General features: G+C 46.6%; 1 long non-coding RNA gene across 1 annotated transcript in view; it reads right to left on the reverse strand.

The window, feature by feature from the left end:
* The window catches only part of LOC136600972 (uncharacterized), a 260,202-nt gene that overhangs the window by 23,233 nt on the left and 222,759 nt on the right, over window positions 1-14,210 (reverse strand). The window contains exon 2 of the long non-coding RNA XR_010789278.1: window positions 3,963-4,087. This is a non-coding gene — a long non-coding RNA (uncharacterized lncRNA). The remainder of the gene's footprint in view (window positions 1-3,962; window positions 4,088-14,210) is intronic.

Here is a 14,210-nt window from a genome sequence, read left to right on the forward strand (position 1 = left end):
GATGAACTTCCCAGCTGTGACTGAACCTGCTGTGAGCCGAACAAAGAGAGTCCTGAAGTCTATGAGAGACCCTCCAGCAAGAGCACAGGAGAAGGTGCCACAGTCAAGAATAACCTCACCAGGAGTGGTGTAGTGGCCCAGAGTTAATAGGGCCTCTCTATATTGTTCTATGCTTATCTCATGTCAATGTCTTGCTTGTGGAATGCATTTGATTTATGTGTATTGGATGGCTGCAGGACTGAGAGGGTTAATGTCTGGTATGTTCTGTCCTGTCTGAGAAATGTAACGTTTTGTGTGTGTCACGTGGTGTTGGTTTATATATGTGTTGGTAAGGAGACAAGGAGAGTGTCAGTAAAAGTGAGAAGAATGAGGTCCGACCGTGAGTGAGCAACACAGACATCAGACATCGGGCTGAGTGTGCAGAGAATGGAGGAAGTCGAGTGATGGCCTGATGCTCAGCCTGGGCTTCTCCTAGCCAGGAATCCTTGGCGTTTCTGATGAGCGCTGCAAGTGAAACCAACCGCTCCTTAGAGAGAAGATGAAGATACAGCAGAGTGAGTGTTGACAGGTTGAGAGAGAGAGAGAGAGAGAGAGAGAGAGAGAGAGTTTGCCGGGAGTGGGAATCACACAGATAACTTGGACTGTGGATTGCCCGAATGCCCTGAGAATTCTCCCTGCTTCACCACTTTGGCTTGTTGTATCTGTACCAGGACTGTTTGTTGAAATTTAAGTTTGAGAGTTTGCAGTAAACGGATGGAGCCGACCGTTCCCGCTCAGAAAATTACCCTGTGTGTGGACTATTTTATTACATCTGGAAGATCCACTGCAGATGACGGAACGATGACATCACTAGTGACAATTGGACTTGGTTACTTTTCACTTGATCGCCCCAAGCAGCACTTTGGTTGGGTCCCGAGCTACCCCCAGGGGAAGAGATGGTAGAGCCCCGTGACAAGGACTTTCTCTACTCCCCTGTCTCCTTGGCTATGTGCCCGCTCCTCGGACACTGCAGGGCAGAGCTTTAGCGTTATGAACAGGATGATTCCTCTGCGCCTTTGCAGTGGCAAAAACTGAAATGAGGCCGGGGTTGCCAAAATTGGTACAGGTACATGTCCAATGCTAAGTTGCAGTGACATGTGGTACAGGAGGCTAAAGGACAGTAACCCAGATAGAAAAGACCAGAAATGCCCCACTGAAAGAGGTCCATGATCTGAGTGATGGAGTTTCTGAAAAGTGGGGACTGCCTTATAGTTGGAACCCATGAAAGTATTCGGGTTCATGAGGGATCACGAGCTGGGCAATGATTTCTTTGCCCACTGGTTATCAGTCATGCTGGAGGACCTAAGTTTTGAAAATCACAATCTGGCTAAGCCCTGGCAGGTGAGTATTTTTTTGTTTGTTTTTTACCCTATTTTAACAGGCTTTTCTTATGAAGCCCTTCCCTGAAAAGCCATTGACAGCTGCCGTGGCTCAGCGGCAACTTTTGCCGCTGTTCCCGGCTTTGTAGCGCTGCTGAGCTATCAGCAGCCGGGAATTTAAAATCCCCGCCTGCTGGTAGCTCTGATTGTGATTGGCTGAAGCGCTCAGCCAATCCCTATTAGACCTACCAGCAGGCGGGGATTTTAAATCCCGGCTGCTGATAGTTCAGAACTACAGAGCCGGGGACAGCTGCAAAAGGCGTGGCTGAGCCACAGCAGGTGAGTATAGAATTTTTTCACCATTTTTTAAAAAGGCTTTTCAGGGAAGGGCTTGTAAAATTTCCCTGAAAAGCCATTGACAGCTCAGTGGCGACTTCTACCACTTTCCCCGGCTCTATAGTTCTCAGCTAGCAGCATGCGGGAATTAGAAATCCCTGCCTACTGGTAGCTCTGATTGTGATTGGCTGCAGCACTTCAGCCAATCACAATCAGAGCTACCAACAGGCTGGGATTTCAAATCCTCGGCTGCTGGTAGCTTAGTACTACAGAGTTGGGGACAGTGGTAGAAGGCACCGCTGAGCCCCAGCAAGTGAGTATTTTTTTTTTTTTTAACCACTATTTTAAAAGGCTTTTCAGGGAAGAGCTTATGAAACCCTTCCCTGAAAAGTCATTGACGGCTGCCGGGGCTCAGCGGCGACTTCTGCCGCTGTCTCCGGCTCTGTAGTACTGAGCTATCAGCAGCAGGGGATTTAAAATTCCCGCCTGCTGGTAGCTCTGATTATGATTGGCTGAAGCACTTCAGCCAATCACAATCAGAGCTACCAGCAGGTGGGGATTTCAAATCTTCAAATACCTGGCTGCTGATAGCTCAGTACTACAGAGCCGGGGACAGCAGCAGAAGGCGCAGCTGAGCCCCAGCAGCTGAAGGGAGGTGAGTATTTTTTTTACACTACTTAAATAACTTTTCAGGGAAGGGCTTATGTAGCCCTTCCCTGAAAAGCCACTGCAGCTGCCGGGGCTCAGCGGCAACTTCTGCCGCTGTCCTGGCTCTATAGTTCTCAGCTATCAGCAGCCGGGGATTTAAAATCCTCACCTGCTGGTAGCTCTGATTGTGATTTGCTGAAGCGCTTCAGCCAATCACAATCAGAGCTACCAGCAGGTGGGGATTTTAAATCCTCGGCTGCTAATAGCTGAGATCTACACAGCCGGGGACAGCCAGGAGAAAACGCGGCTGAGCGCGGCAGCCGAACGGAGGTGAGTATGTATTTTTTTTGTTTTTTTTTTAACACTTTTCTTTGATTTTCAGGGAAGGGCTTATATTTAAAGCCCTCTCCTGAAAAACATTTCAGGGGTGTCAGCAGCAGGATCCTCCACTGCAGCTGTCATGTGTGACAGCTGCGATAGGGAATCCTTTATTCCCCGCACGGATTTAGAAGTCCTCTGCTGCATCTGTCACAGATGTGACAGGTGCAGCAGGGAATTCTTTTTCCTTGCGGGGAAGCAGGAAACATGTGCCACACGCGGTAGATGTGTTCTGCATCCCTGTGGGACATGACAGCGTTGGGGAGGTACACTTTTTTTGCCTTTTTTTTTATACTAAAATGTTTCTTTTTCACGGAAGGGCTTATATGTAAAGCTCTTCCCTGAAAAGGAATGCAGGGGTGCCAGCAGAGTATTATTTTTAATGGAGCCGCCGGCAGCAGCCGCTGCCCCATTGACAACAAGCACGCAGCTGTGTTCACGCGTGTTTTTCCTCGTACCTAGGTGCGCACGTATGTACGCACCTAAGTACGCACAAAAACACGCTCGTGTGAACCCACCCTAAGGGGCTATTTACACAGCTATAGGCGTTTTATGTGCACCCGCTGGCGCCGTAAAGACGCCTGCACGGCAAACGGGACGGCGCATATACACTGAGGCTGCAATGCCCTGGGGCCTGGGAAGACAGTCCCCCTTCCCTTGTCCTCACCAGCTCACCTCCTCTCTCCTCCCTTCCGGCCATTTGCAATAAGAGGGGGCCAGGGCGGGGCAGAGCTTAGCTCCACCCCTCTCATTGCAAACATCAGAAAGCCGAGCATGAAAACCCGTCCGATATACGCCCGTGTAAATAAGCCCTAAATTTGGTTTGTTCTCATCTAATTAAAGGTGACATGCTTGGTAGGGACATATACCTGGGGCGTTAACATACGGTAATCATAGAGTCATTACATACTAAGCCAATCATGAGCTGTACCGTTATGATGTGAATAAAGCAGAAGTGTACTGGAGAATGACCAACATGGAGTCAGACTCAGATACATTTGCATGCATGCAACTTCTCATTATAACCAATTTGGAGCAGGCAGTGAAGTACATGGAATATGATATTTATTCCTACAACATACTGGAACCAAAGACCGAGGCCTGGTAACATGAAGATGGGGACAATCAAAAGTGAATTTCATATACTGAATAGTGATGAATGGATTAATTGAAGCAATGGAAGGTATTTATCATCTCATTATAGTAAACTCATTGATTTATCTTTGATTCCTCTAGTCTCACCTGAGTTCTTTAGGTCTGTCTTTACCGCTGACGACCAATCTAATGTCTCACGGTGATTGTAGCGGCACCTTCACAAGGCACATACATGTTGTGTGAAGAGCTGGAAGCATTGGATGACCAACTGTCTGTAAATAGAGACTTGAACAGTTTATAAGCAAGTGAATAAAGGTGATTTTCATCCTGTGCATTGAATGGTTTGCAGTGTAATTTACACTTATTTCACCTATTCTTCTGTGAATATCACTGATGGATATGAAGATCTTCAGTTAAAACAGAACACAACCCTCAACCCTTCCCGCTGCAGACCCTTTTTTCTACTTTTTTAAATTTTCATTTTTCTTCCCCACTTTAAAAAAAAATCATAACTTTTCCATATTCTGGAGTAGAGAGAGAAAGCATAGGGGCACATGGGGGCACCTTCAGCCCTCATGGGTTGAAGATGGAAGAGGGGGAGAGGTTTCCCGAGTGCAAGAGTCCACATAAATTGTAAGTGAGCCCCCAAGAGAGAGAGTGAGCAACCAGTGAGTAAGACTTTCTCAAGGCCCAGTGCAGAGGTACTCCTTCTTCTTCTTCTTCTTCAACTGTTCACACGCAAGCGTCTGAAGTCTGCAAGCAAATTAACTGTTGACTCACCTTAGAATCGAGGTTACAATACCTTCAGGTGACAAGTGGACAACCTGTAGCACATCTGCAGAGCTGCTGACTAGGAACTGCATCAGAATCTTATGCATGAAGGAGACTGGGGGCATCAACCTGACTGACGCTCCCTTAACTAATAACAAAAACTTACCCGGAGACTTCTTGTGTGTAAATGTGGGGTAGGCCACAGCTTTTATTAAATATTTAACCTCTACTATTTTAATTTAACTATTTTAACTCCATAAACCCTTCCCATGCTACAACCCGCTTAATTTAAACTGATTTTAGCTTTAACTATTCCACAGGACGTTTGTAAGCCCGCTTTCCTTGGGCTTGTAAACCCTCCTCTTCTCCAGCATGGAAAGTTCAAGGCCAACCACAGCTGTGACAACTTCCGAACGTATAAAAGTCCCATAAAGTCTTTCCTCACCCATCTCACGGGCGGGTGGGCGTCTTCCTCGGCTTCGTCCTCTTTCCTCCACGCTTCTTCTCTCTTGGTCTTCTTCCTGTCTTCTCCTTCTTCTTCCGTACCTAGCTCCTCCCCCCCATCTAGCTCGCTATTCCCTTTAAGCTCCGCCCCCAGTCCCATGCAGCCTCGTTATTCACTGTGCTGCATAAGAGACAATTCTGCACCTGTAGCATGAACATTTTTTTCTAAATCCCCTGCTAGTTTCGGTATATAATCGTATCTTGACGCCACTGTAAGCTAGGGGTTTGACATGGCTCCCATGGAGGAATGCCCCTGTCACACCCCTAGCTCCAGATTGGCTGAATAGCTGCAGGTCCTGGAAGGTGCTTGGTAGGATGTGATTTCCAATCCTGGCTTGTTTCACTGAGCCCTTTCTGGGACGCTTGCCTTGGCCTTGGTCCCCTGGCTGCTGTCCTGCTGTGAGTAGTGTGCTACTACTTCCACACCCCACCTGCCTGTGCTCACCTACAGCCCAGCGGCTGTTCTCCCTTTTGCCCCGCTCCGTCACTCATGGGATCCACTGCCCTCGCCTGATCCGCCGCCTCTGCTGGCGGTGCCATTTCCGCTGGTTGCCAGCGCCTCTGCTGCTGGTGCCGCTCCTGCTGTTTGCCCATGCCTCTACTGGCGATGCGGCTCCCACTGGTTGCCGGCGCCTCTGTCGGCGGTGCTACTCCTGCTGCTTGTCGGCACCCCAGGTGGCGGTGCTGCTCCTGCTCTTTGGTCGGTCCTGCTGCCATTTCCTAAAAGCACTTGGGGGATTGTAGAGGGCAGCACTGTAAGGCTCGCCACTGTCCTTCGGCACCTGTGCTTCTGGCGCTGCCGCTCCCGCGGTGTGGCTGCCTAGCTGCCGACCACACTCTGTGCTTTAGCACAGAGTGGGGTGCCACCTTCTGGGGCGCCGGCAGGGGAAGCCCCTTGCACCTGTGGCTGCAGCGGGGGGCCGCTGTCTGCTATTAAAATCTATTGAGCTGGAGGCTAACCTTACTGGGCTGCCAGGACCTACAGCCCAGCCTGCTCTCCAGCCAATCACATACAGTTGGCGTCACCCCCTTGTCAGTTTTGACTCCACCAGTACTTCCCGGTGGTGTCAAGATACAATAATACCACTAGTTTCACTGTCTGTTATTATAATTGCTTCTCAAATTTGTTGTCTGAACATGCTTTTACTCTGCAGGTACGTTACCATTACAAATACCATACTTTTTTTCACTTCTACTACAACCGCACTTGCCCGCAGCCAGCAATGGGAGGGGGCAGAGCGGGGTGAAATTAGCTCCGTCCTGCCCCCTCCCATTGCAAACAGTCAAAGGGGAGGAGAGAGGAAGAGAAAAGGGGAAGGGAGTTTAGCAATCATGCTGCTAAACTCCCTCCTACCTCCCTTCTCCGGCCGCTGTCATTGGCTCCCATAGGAGCTCATGCAGCGGCCAACCTATTCCGAGCACAAAGATAGTTCCAGGCGCTATTATGGCCGGCTGGGCGCTTTTACACCATGGGAATATGCCTGTGTGATTTGATGCACTGGAATTCAATGCATCAGATAAAAGCGTATATCGGCTGGCTGTGAAAACGGTGGCTGATATACGCTCTTGTGAATAAGCTCTTACACTGAAGGGTGGTCGTTTAAAAATTAGCGGCCAACCTATTCCGAGCACAAAGCTATTTCAGCACTGCTACATACTTCAGATATTGGCAAGATATTAGAGAGCAGACAGAATCTGCTGTATACTGTCCGCTGCACTTTTCACCTGAGAATCTCAGGCACGGCTCACCTACAACCATCTGAATGGGCCCTAAAACCAGCTGATGGAGTCCAGTGGTGAACGCCTATATATGTGCCATCACCGGCTGCTGGTGGGCATGATGGGCACAACCCCATGTGAGGCAGAAGATAAATGTGATGCCACTAAACTGAAGCCGATCAGCTGCCAGCTAAATGGTCGACACAACAACCCTCTACAAGGTTCATCAATTAGCTGAGGCTGTCGAGGAACAGAAAAAGGCCACCTGAATAAACGCAGGTCTGCGAGCAACATTGATAAAAGCAAATAAAAAAGGCCGCATGTGAGCCTAGAACCGGATCAAGTAACAATATATAGTACTGTACACTGGCGTACGGTGAGGGGAAGGAGAGAGACGGGAGGCAGCACCGCAGGTCAGCAAGACCAGAGGGGAGTGCTGTTATACGTGGAGTCGGCAGCCAATTACAGGCTGCAGACTCCCACGGCGCGCGGCCCTCCCACTGATAGGCTGCAGCTGTGAGTGGTCACAGCTGCAGTCTATCAGTCTCTGCCGGCCAGCGATTACCGGAGGAGGGGTTAGTGCGGCTCTACTCACCTCCGGAGCGATCCATGCAGACGCGGTACAAGAGAGTGCAGGAGGACCTGTGGCTGCAGATCACATGACTAGGCTAATTATATATGTACAGCTGGTATAACCTGGGTATATACTGTATATAATTATATATGTACAGCTGGTATAGCTTGGGTATATACTGTATATAATTATATATGTACAGTTGGTATGATCTGTGTATATACTGTATATAATTATATATGTACAGCTGGTGTAACATGGGTATATACTGTATATAATTATATATGTACAACTGGTATAGCCTGGGTAATACTGTATATAATTATATATGAACAGCTGGTATAACCTGGGTAATACTGTATATAATTATATATGTACAGCTGGTATAACCTGGGTATATACTGTATATAATTATATGTACAGCTGGTGTAACCTGGGTATATACTGTATATTTGAACACTTTACACACAACTGAAAATCACATCAGAAACCTGCATGCAGTTTAAAACCCGCCTGTACTGGTTGAATCCCCGTGCGGTTTATAATTGTGCATGCGGTTTCTGGATGTGATTTTAATTGTGGTTCAAAAATGCAACAAAATCCATGCACAGTGTAAGGCCGGCTGCACACAACTGGGTCGGATTCTGCATGCGTGAGCCCGCAGCGGAATCCCACCCTGTGCCCCGCTGGCATCCGTGCGTACCTGTAATTTCTTTCTTTTTCCTGTACTGCGGATGGTCTACATGGCGAGCCGTCGGACCCGCGCAGTACTGTTTTTTTTTTTTCTTTTAATCACTGACTTTCCAGCGCCGTTGCTAGTTGATGACACGGCTGCCCGCGACTTTTCCGCAATGTCAGGACGGTGGGTCGCACGGCTTGCATTGAGTTCAATGGAGGCCGTCCGTGCAGAATCTGCACTAGAATACAGCATGCCGTGATTTTTCCTCCGTGAGCGGAAAACCACAATTGATTTCCGCTCGTGTAAAGGGAAAAACGCTTTTCCATAGCATGCTGCGGGCGGTACATGCTGCGGAATCTGTAGGCGGATGCCAGCGCCATATTCCGCTATGCAAATCCAGCCGTGTGCAGCCGGCCTTAGGCTAATTTCACACGAGTGATTCTGAAACTATGCCCCCTATCACACTCGCCAACGTGTGCTGTGCCCACGGATGTGAGGGGTTGTTGTGTTATATCCAGCTCCCATCACATCATCATATTCTCGTGTGATGCACAGGAAAAAAAACATCGCTCCCGTGTATGATCGCATGCAAAACAATGGGGTCATATTCATGTGCGTCTTGCAACGCACAAATCTCGCACAATTTTGAAAGCGGCCTAAGACATTACCAACAGGTCTTTATGTAGTCAAGGAAAGGAGTCCTGATGAGAAGGCTTACGCCAAGGGGCTGCATCATGTTTGTAAATTAGCACAGTTTAGGTATAGATATGGGTACAGATGGAGGGGGGGCCCAGCTGGGCTTTTGCACCCGGGCCCCTTAGCCTTTAGGTACGCCCCTGGAACTGTACACAAGTTCTAGGGACACTTGCACACAGTTTTTGAAGGAACTCAGCAGGGGGGTTGTTTCAAACACCTTGGAGAACTAAGCCCAGATCTGTTGTGGATGAAGGTTTGCGCAAATCCTTCTGTGTCTGGATGTTTGGGGTCATTGTCCTGCAGACACCTGGAGTTTAAAAAAAAAATTCTTGCTTTGCAGCATTTTTCTCACACCTGCCTAAATCCTTTACAGTTCTGTATAAATCCACATTAACACATTTTTGTGGCTATTTGGCCACTTTCACAGGGCAACAAAATTCCGCGTTTTTCTTGTGATGCGACAGCGCTACAAACCGCATGTATGTGAAGCCCATGCCTTCCAATGGGTTCCTTCACATTAGTGATGTTTTGTAGGCGGCTACATTGCTGAATATTGCCCTGATTTGCGATGTTTTGTGGCCCATGTTTCCCGGAGGAGCCTTCCTTTCTGTCGCTTCGCATCGCACAAAAACGCGGATCACATCGGAGGATCATTTGTAATAACCCTAAATGTTTGTGACATTGTTAGCAAGATATGGATTCCGGCAGCAGTAGACTTATTCATGGTGGCAGAGGAGCCTTCATCTCCAACAGATATCTATGAGGGCCGCCTCACATGTATCATCAGGGTCCATCAGAAGGTCCTCTGATCCGTCAGCACTCCAGTAACGGTAACTACCGGCCCCCATGATGGCCATGTTCTAGCAGGAATCCTCTGACACAAGACTGGTCGTAGTAGGAAGATACAGAGATGGATGCTTCATGTTTACTGCTTGTTGTGACATCACACATACGTGTACACGGCTGCATGTGAGGCTTCTATGAGGTCACTATGGTCTTTGGTTCCAATCTGTGATGTCACAGACGCTGCAGGTATATAAAGTGATGTTACAGTGAGATGAGCTCATTCTGTATAGAAAGTGAGAGAGAGAAGAGAAAATGTTTGTGAAAATGATATTAGTGACCCTGCTGCTATTACCATCAGTGCATGCAGTTCGAATCTTCAACGCAAAATATGAAGGTAAGTACATTACTGCACAAGGAGTTAATCCTAGCATGGGCAGGTGATATGGGCGGAGGGATCTAATAGTACAGCCTAATAACATATAGATTAGCTATATATACCCTGTTTCCCAAAAAATAAGACAGGGTCTTATATTAATATTTGCTCCAAAATATTTTTCTTTTTTACATGTATGGCTGCCGGGACACTGTTTACATTGACTTTTGTTTTTTAATTAACTGTTTTTAGGGCTAATTTTTGGAGTAGGGCTTATATTTACAGCATCCTCACAAATCCTGAAAAATTATGCTAGGGCTTATTTTCTGGGAAACAGGGTAGTTAATAGTATTCTCTCCGTGCTGCAGACACTCACTACTAGATGTAGAAGAAGGGGGTTCACTAGAGATAGAGGGGTTACCGGCTGCTTCGCATTTTGTCAGTAGAGTTGTTCCTTATTGGATGTGTGTGCGTCGCTTATTATGGGAAGAGATGGCATTGGGAAGTCTATGTGACTCTGGGTGATGTTCTGCTGGGGAGCCTTGGGTCCTGGCATTCAGGCTAATGTTACTTTAAGGGCTTATTCACACGGCCAAGAATCTTGCAGGAGTTTTGTACAATGCAAGACACGCAAATCCCACACAAATGTGAAATCCATTCTTTTGAACGGTCTATTCACATGAGAGATTTTTCACTCACAGCGATACTGAGGGGAACTAAGATCGCAGCATGTCCTATTATTGGATGTTCCCGCAGAAGGAATCCCCCATTGTTTCCTATGGAAGCACAAAAAAAAATCGTATGCAATTAATTTCCATTGCAGCCCATGGGAAGCTCCTGGGATCTTTTCTCAGATGTGAAAATCGCAATCTCACAGAAGTGATGGAATCTTTAAGCAAAAACTCATCGGCTCGTCGTGAAAGTGGCAAGTTGCCAAGTTTGATATTAGGCGGAGTCTCTTGGCCTGATATGGGGCACCCGTGTGAATGTAGCCTCACACATACCGCTGTTGGTGCGCCTACACATTGTCTGCATACATTGCAGGTGGGAACTATTCTCCATATCCCCAATGTATCAGCCGAACACATTGTAAATATTCCCTTGTACTGAATAGCTTTCACTAAAACTGGCCTAGATGGTCGCCGGCAATGTGTAAGAGGCTGGCATGGCACCTGTATAAGTTAGTGCCCCCTGTGAGCCCCTGGACTGTGGCAGGGCAAGATGTGGTGCCCAACGGGGGGCCGCAGGCGGCTGAGGAGAGCGTCAATAATGTGCTGAATAAACTGCTCATTGGGGGTGGGGGTTATAGGAATGCCTGGTGCCTTATTGTACATGCTGGGGTACAAGGATCGGTAGGAGCCGCCCATCCTTACATCCCAAATAACAACTCATTTTGGAATCCGCAGTTGTAATACTAACGACCTAATGAATAAAAGGCAGATTATTAATAACTTCTATTGTTTCTTCTTTTCTAGATGTACCAAGAAAGAAGATAGAAGAGAAGCCCACCATTATAGATCGAATAGAATATAACATCAGGTTCATTCTACCAGCTCTGGCCCCCTACATCTTGGTACTCGTATATGGGGTGGGCAAGTGTCTCTACGAAAGACACAAGTAAGTACTGTAAATAATACTTTTATCAGCTACACTGCGGTCTACATAGGAAATAGCGCATCCTCACATTATCACATGACATATTAACCCCTTAGCGCTCCAGTATGTACTGTTATGTCACGGAAGTTCAGGGATTGTATGGAAAGGGGTCCGGGGAAGAAACAGACGGCACCCGTCCACAACAGCTCCAATGAGCAACGCCGCTGAACAGAGCTGTTAATACTTTAATTGCCACGGTTTATGTTTAGGAGTCCCGAATAGTTCCCTGTGATGAGATATGGGAGTGCCGTGTATTTGCCATGGCAGCCGGGAGCCTGTGGTGTGGCTTGATAGATTTCCTGTCAGATTGCAATATAATGTAATACTATGGTATTACATCATACTGCAGGAGCGATCAAACCATCGCAAGTTCTTGTTCCCCATGGGGAGGAAAAAATGTAAAAATCAGTTTTGAAAAAGTTGTATTATTTTAATAAAAAAATAAAACGTAATAAAAGTAAAAATAAAACATTTTCCCATATTTAGAATAAAAGAATCTAAATTGAAAAAAAAAAAATTTCGCTGTAGATTATAAACCGTAGACACAAAAACCCCAAATATGGCAGAATTTCTTTTTTTTTTTCATGGCACTCCATTTTTTTAAAGTGGAGAAAAAATTCTAAAAATACAAAAAAAAACAGAGCACGTCAAGAAGGGGTTAACGGGTATATTTTATTGTGCTGTACATTTCTTGTGGCTTGTTTTACTGCTTGGACTCACAAGGTGACTTCTAATTTTACTACTTTAAAGGAAAAAGAGGACGGATGAAGCCCCAGATGACATCGAGAGTGGAGGATCATCCAATTCCACAGAGAATAGCGACGAATCCGATGGTAAATGCAACATAAATAATCTAATCTATCTATCTATCCATCCATCCATCCATCCATCCATCCATCCATCCATCCATCCATCTATCTATCTATCTATCTATCTATCTATCTATCTATCTATCTATCTATCTATCCATCCATCCATCCATCCATCCATCCATCCATCCATCCATCTATCTATCTATCTATCTATCTATCTATCTATCTATCTATCTATCTATCTATCTATCTATCTATCTATCTATCTATCTATCCTAATGGATAGAAAATCATGGCATAACCGCAGGATAAATGTCTGATAGATGTGATTCTCACCTCGGGGACCCACATGGATTTCTAAACTTCAGGGTATTACAGCTGATGGCTGATGCATCCAGGCAGAGAATGAATGGAGAGAAGACCACCCATGAGCAAGAGTCTGTCCATTCACTTCTATGGGAGTCACAGAGCTAAAAACAGTCAGTCCCATAGAGGTGAATGGAGAGCGCCGCGCACATCCATGACCTCTCTTCTATTCCCTCTCTGCATGCATGCGGTAGTCATCAATTACTTTACCGGGTGCGAGACCCCAATCTGGAGATAGGCGAGAGTCCCGGAGTTAGGACGCACATCTCTCAGACATGGTAAAAAGTTTGCTTATAGCTTGATGAAAAGATTGATCCCCACCGTGAGATTTTAACGGTACCAAACTTTCTCATTTTCCCCAATATACATTGTTGGGATAAAATGAGCAGCTGCCGTTCTACTAATATATTAGGGAATTGTGCTTTATGTCATTATCTAGTATTTTATGGGGTCTCCAACTCCAGGCCGGCAGCGGAGGGGATCAATGTGCATTATATGAACATCTAATCTTATAGGCCGTGTCTATTTTACAGGACAAAATGGACAACAGGAGAAAACATCCGATACATTTACTGTTGAGAATGAAGTCATAAGACCAGAGGAAGAGTAAGTTCTTGTAGTTCTTGTTGAGGTAGCAGTCACTACCGGGCCCTGAAGTCTAATAAAAAAAATACCAATTTTATTAGCGCCGCTTGTGCCGGTCACACACACTGATGTCAGTGTGCGCACCTGGGATCATACTTCCCTGACCTCTTCTCATTGTTTCCTTAGGAGAAGGGGAGAAGAAAAGAACCTCCATCAGCTCGAGCGACCTGCAGCAGCGCCGAGAAGACTAAGGGTGTTCATAAGACTACAAAGAGGAGGTAAGTATATGGGTCTCAGGGGGGGAAGGGCTACTACTACTGGGGCTATTGTGGGGTTAATATTATTACTGGGGCCAATATAGTGGACACTATTAGTAATATATTGGACCCAGTAATAATAGTAGTACTACCGAGGCCACTGTGGGGGTCACTATTACTACTGGAACAACTGTAGGGGTCACTGTTACTACCTGGGCCAATAAAGGGGACATTATTACTACTGAGGCCACTGTGAGGGACAATTTTACTACTAAGGCCACTGGGGGGGTCACATATACTATCGTGGCTACTCTGCACATGGCAGAATACCTAAAGCTGACTTAGGGTATGTTTACACTTGGTAGAAATGCTGTGGAATGTCCGTTGCTAAAATTTACGTGGCATATCCACAGCTGATTTCATAGTATGCGGTGTGTCCCCGCATCCCAAGGCTTCCCACTGTCAGCACTTCCTGGCTTTCTGTTCCCAGCGGCCTGTTCAGATGTGGTTCACTGTTCAGGTGGGAAAGCCTACAAAGGAGGTGAGGGGGAGCGCCGCAAAGTATGAAATCAGCTGCAGATATGCGGCCCTGTCCTTTTTATAATGACGGAGGTAAA

The sequence above is a fragment of the Eleutherodactylus coqui genome, unplaced genomic scaffold (genome assembly GCF_035609145.1).
Source record: "Eleutherodactylus coqui strain aEleCoq1 unplaced genomic scaffold, aEleCoq1.hap1 HAP1_SCAFFOLD_36, whole genome shotgun sequence".
Taxonomy (NCBI): Eukaryota; Metazoa; Chordata; class Amphibia; order Anura; family Eleutherodactylidae; genus Eleutherodactylus; species Eleutherodactylus coqui.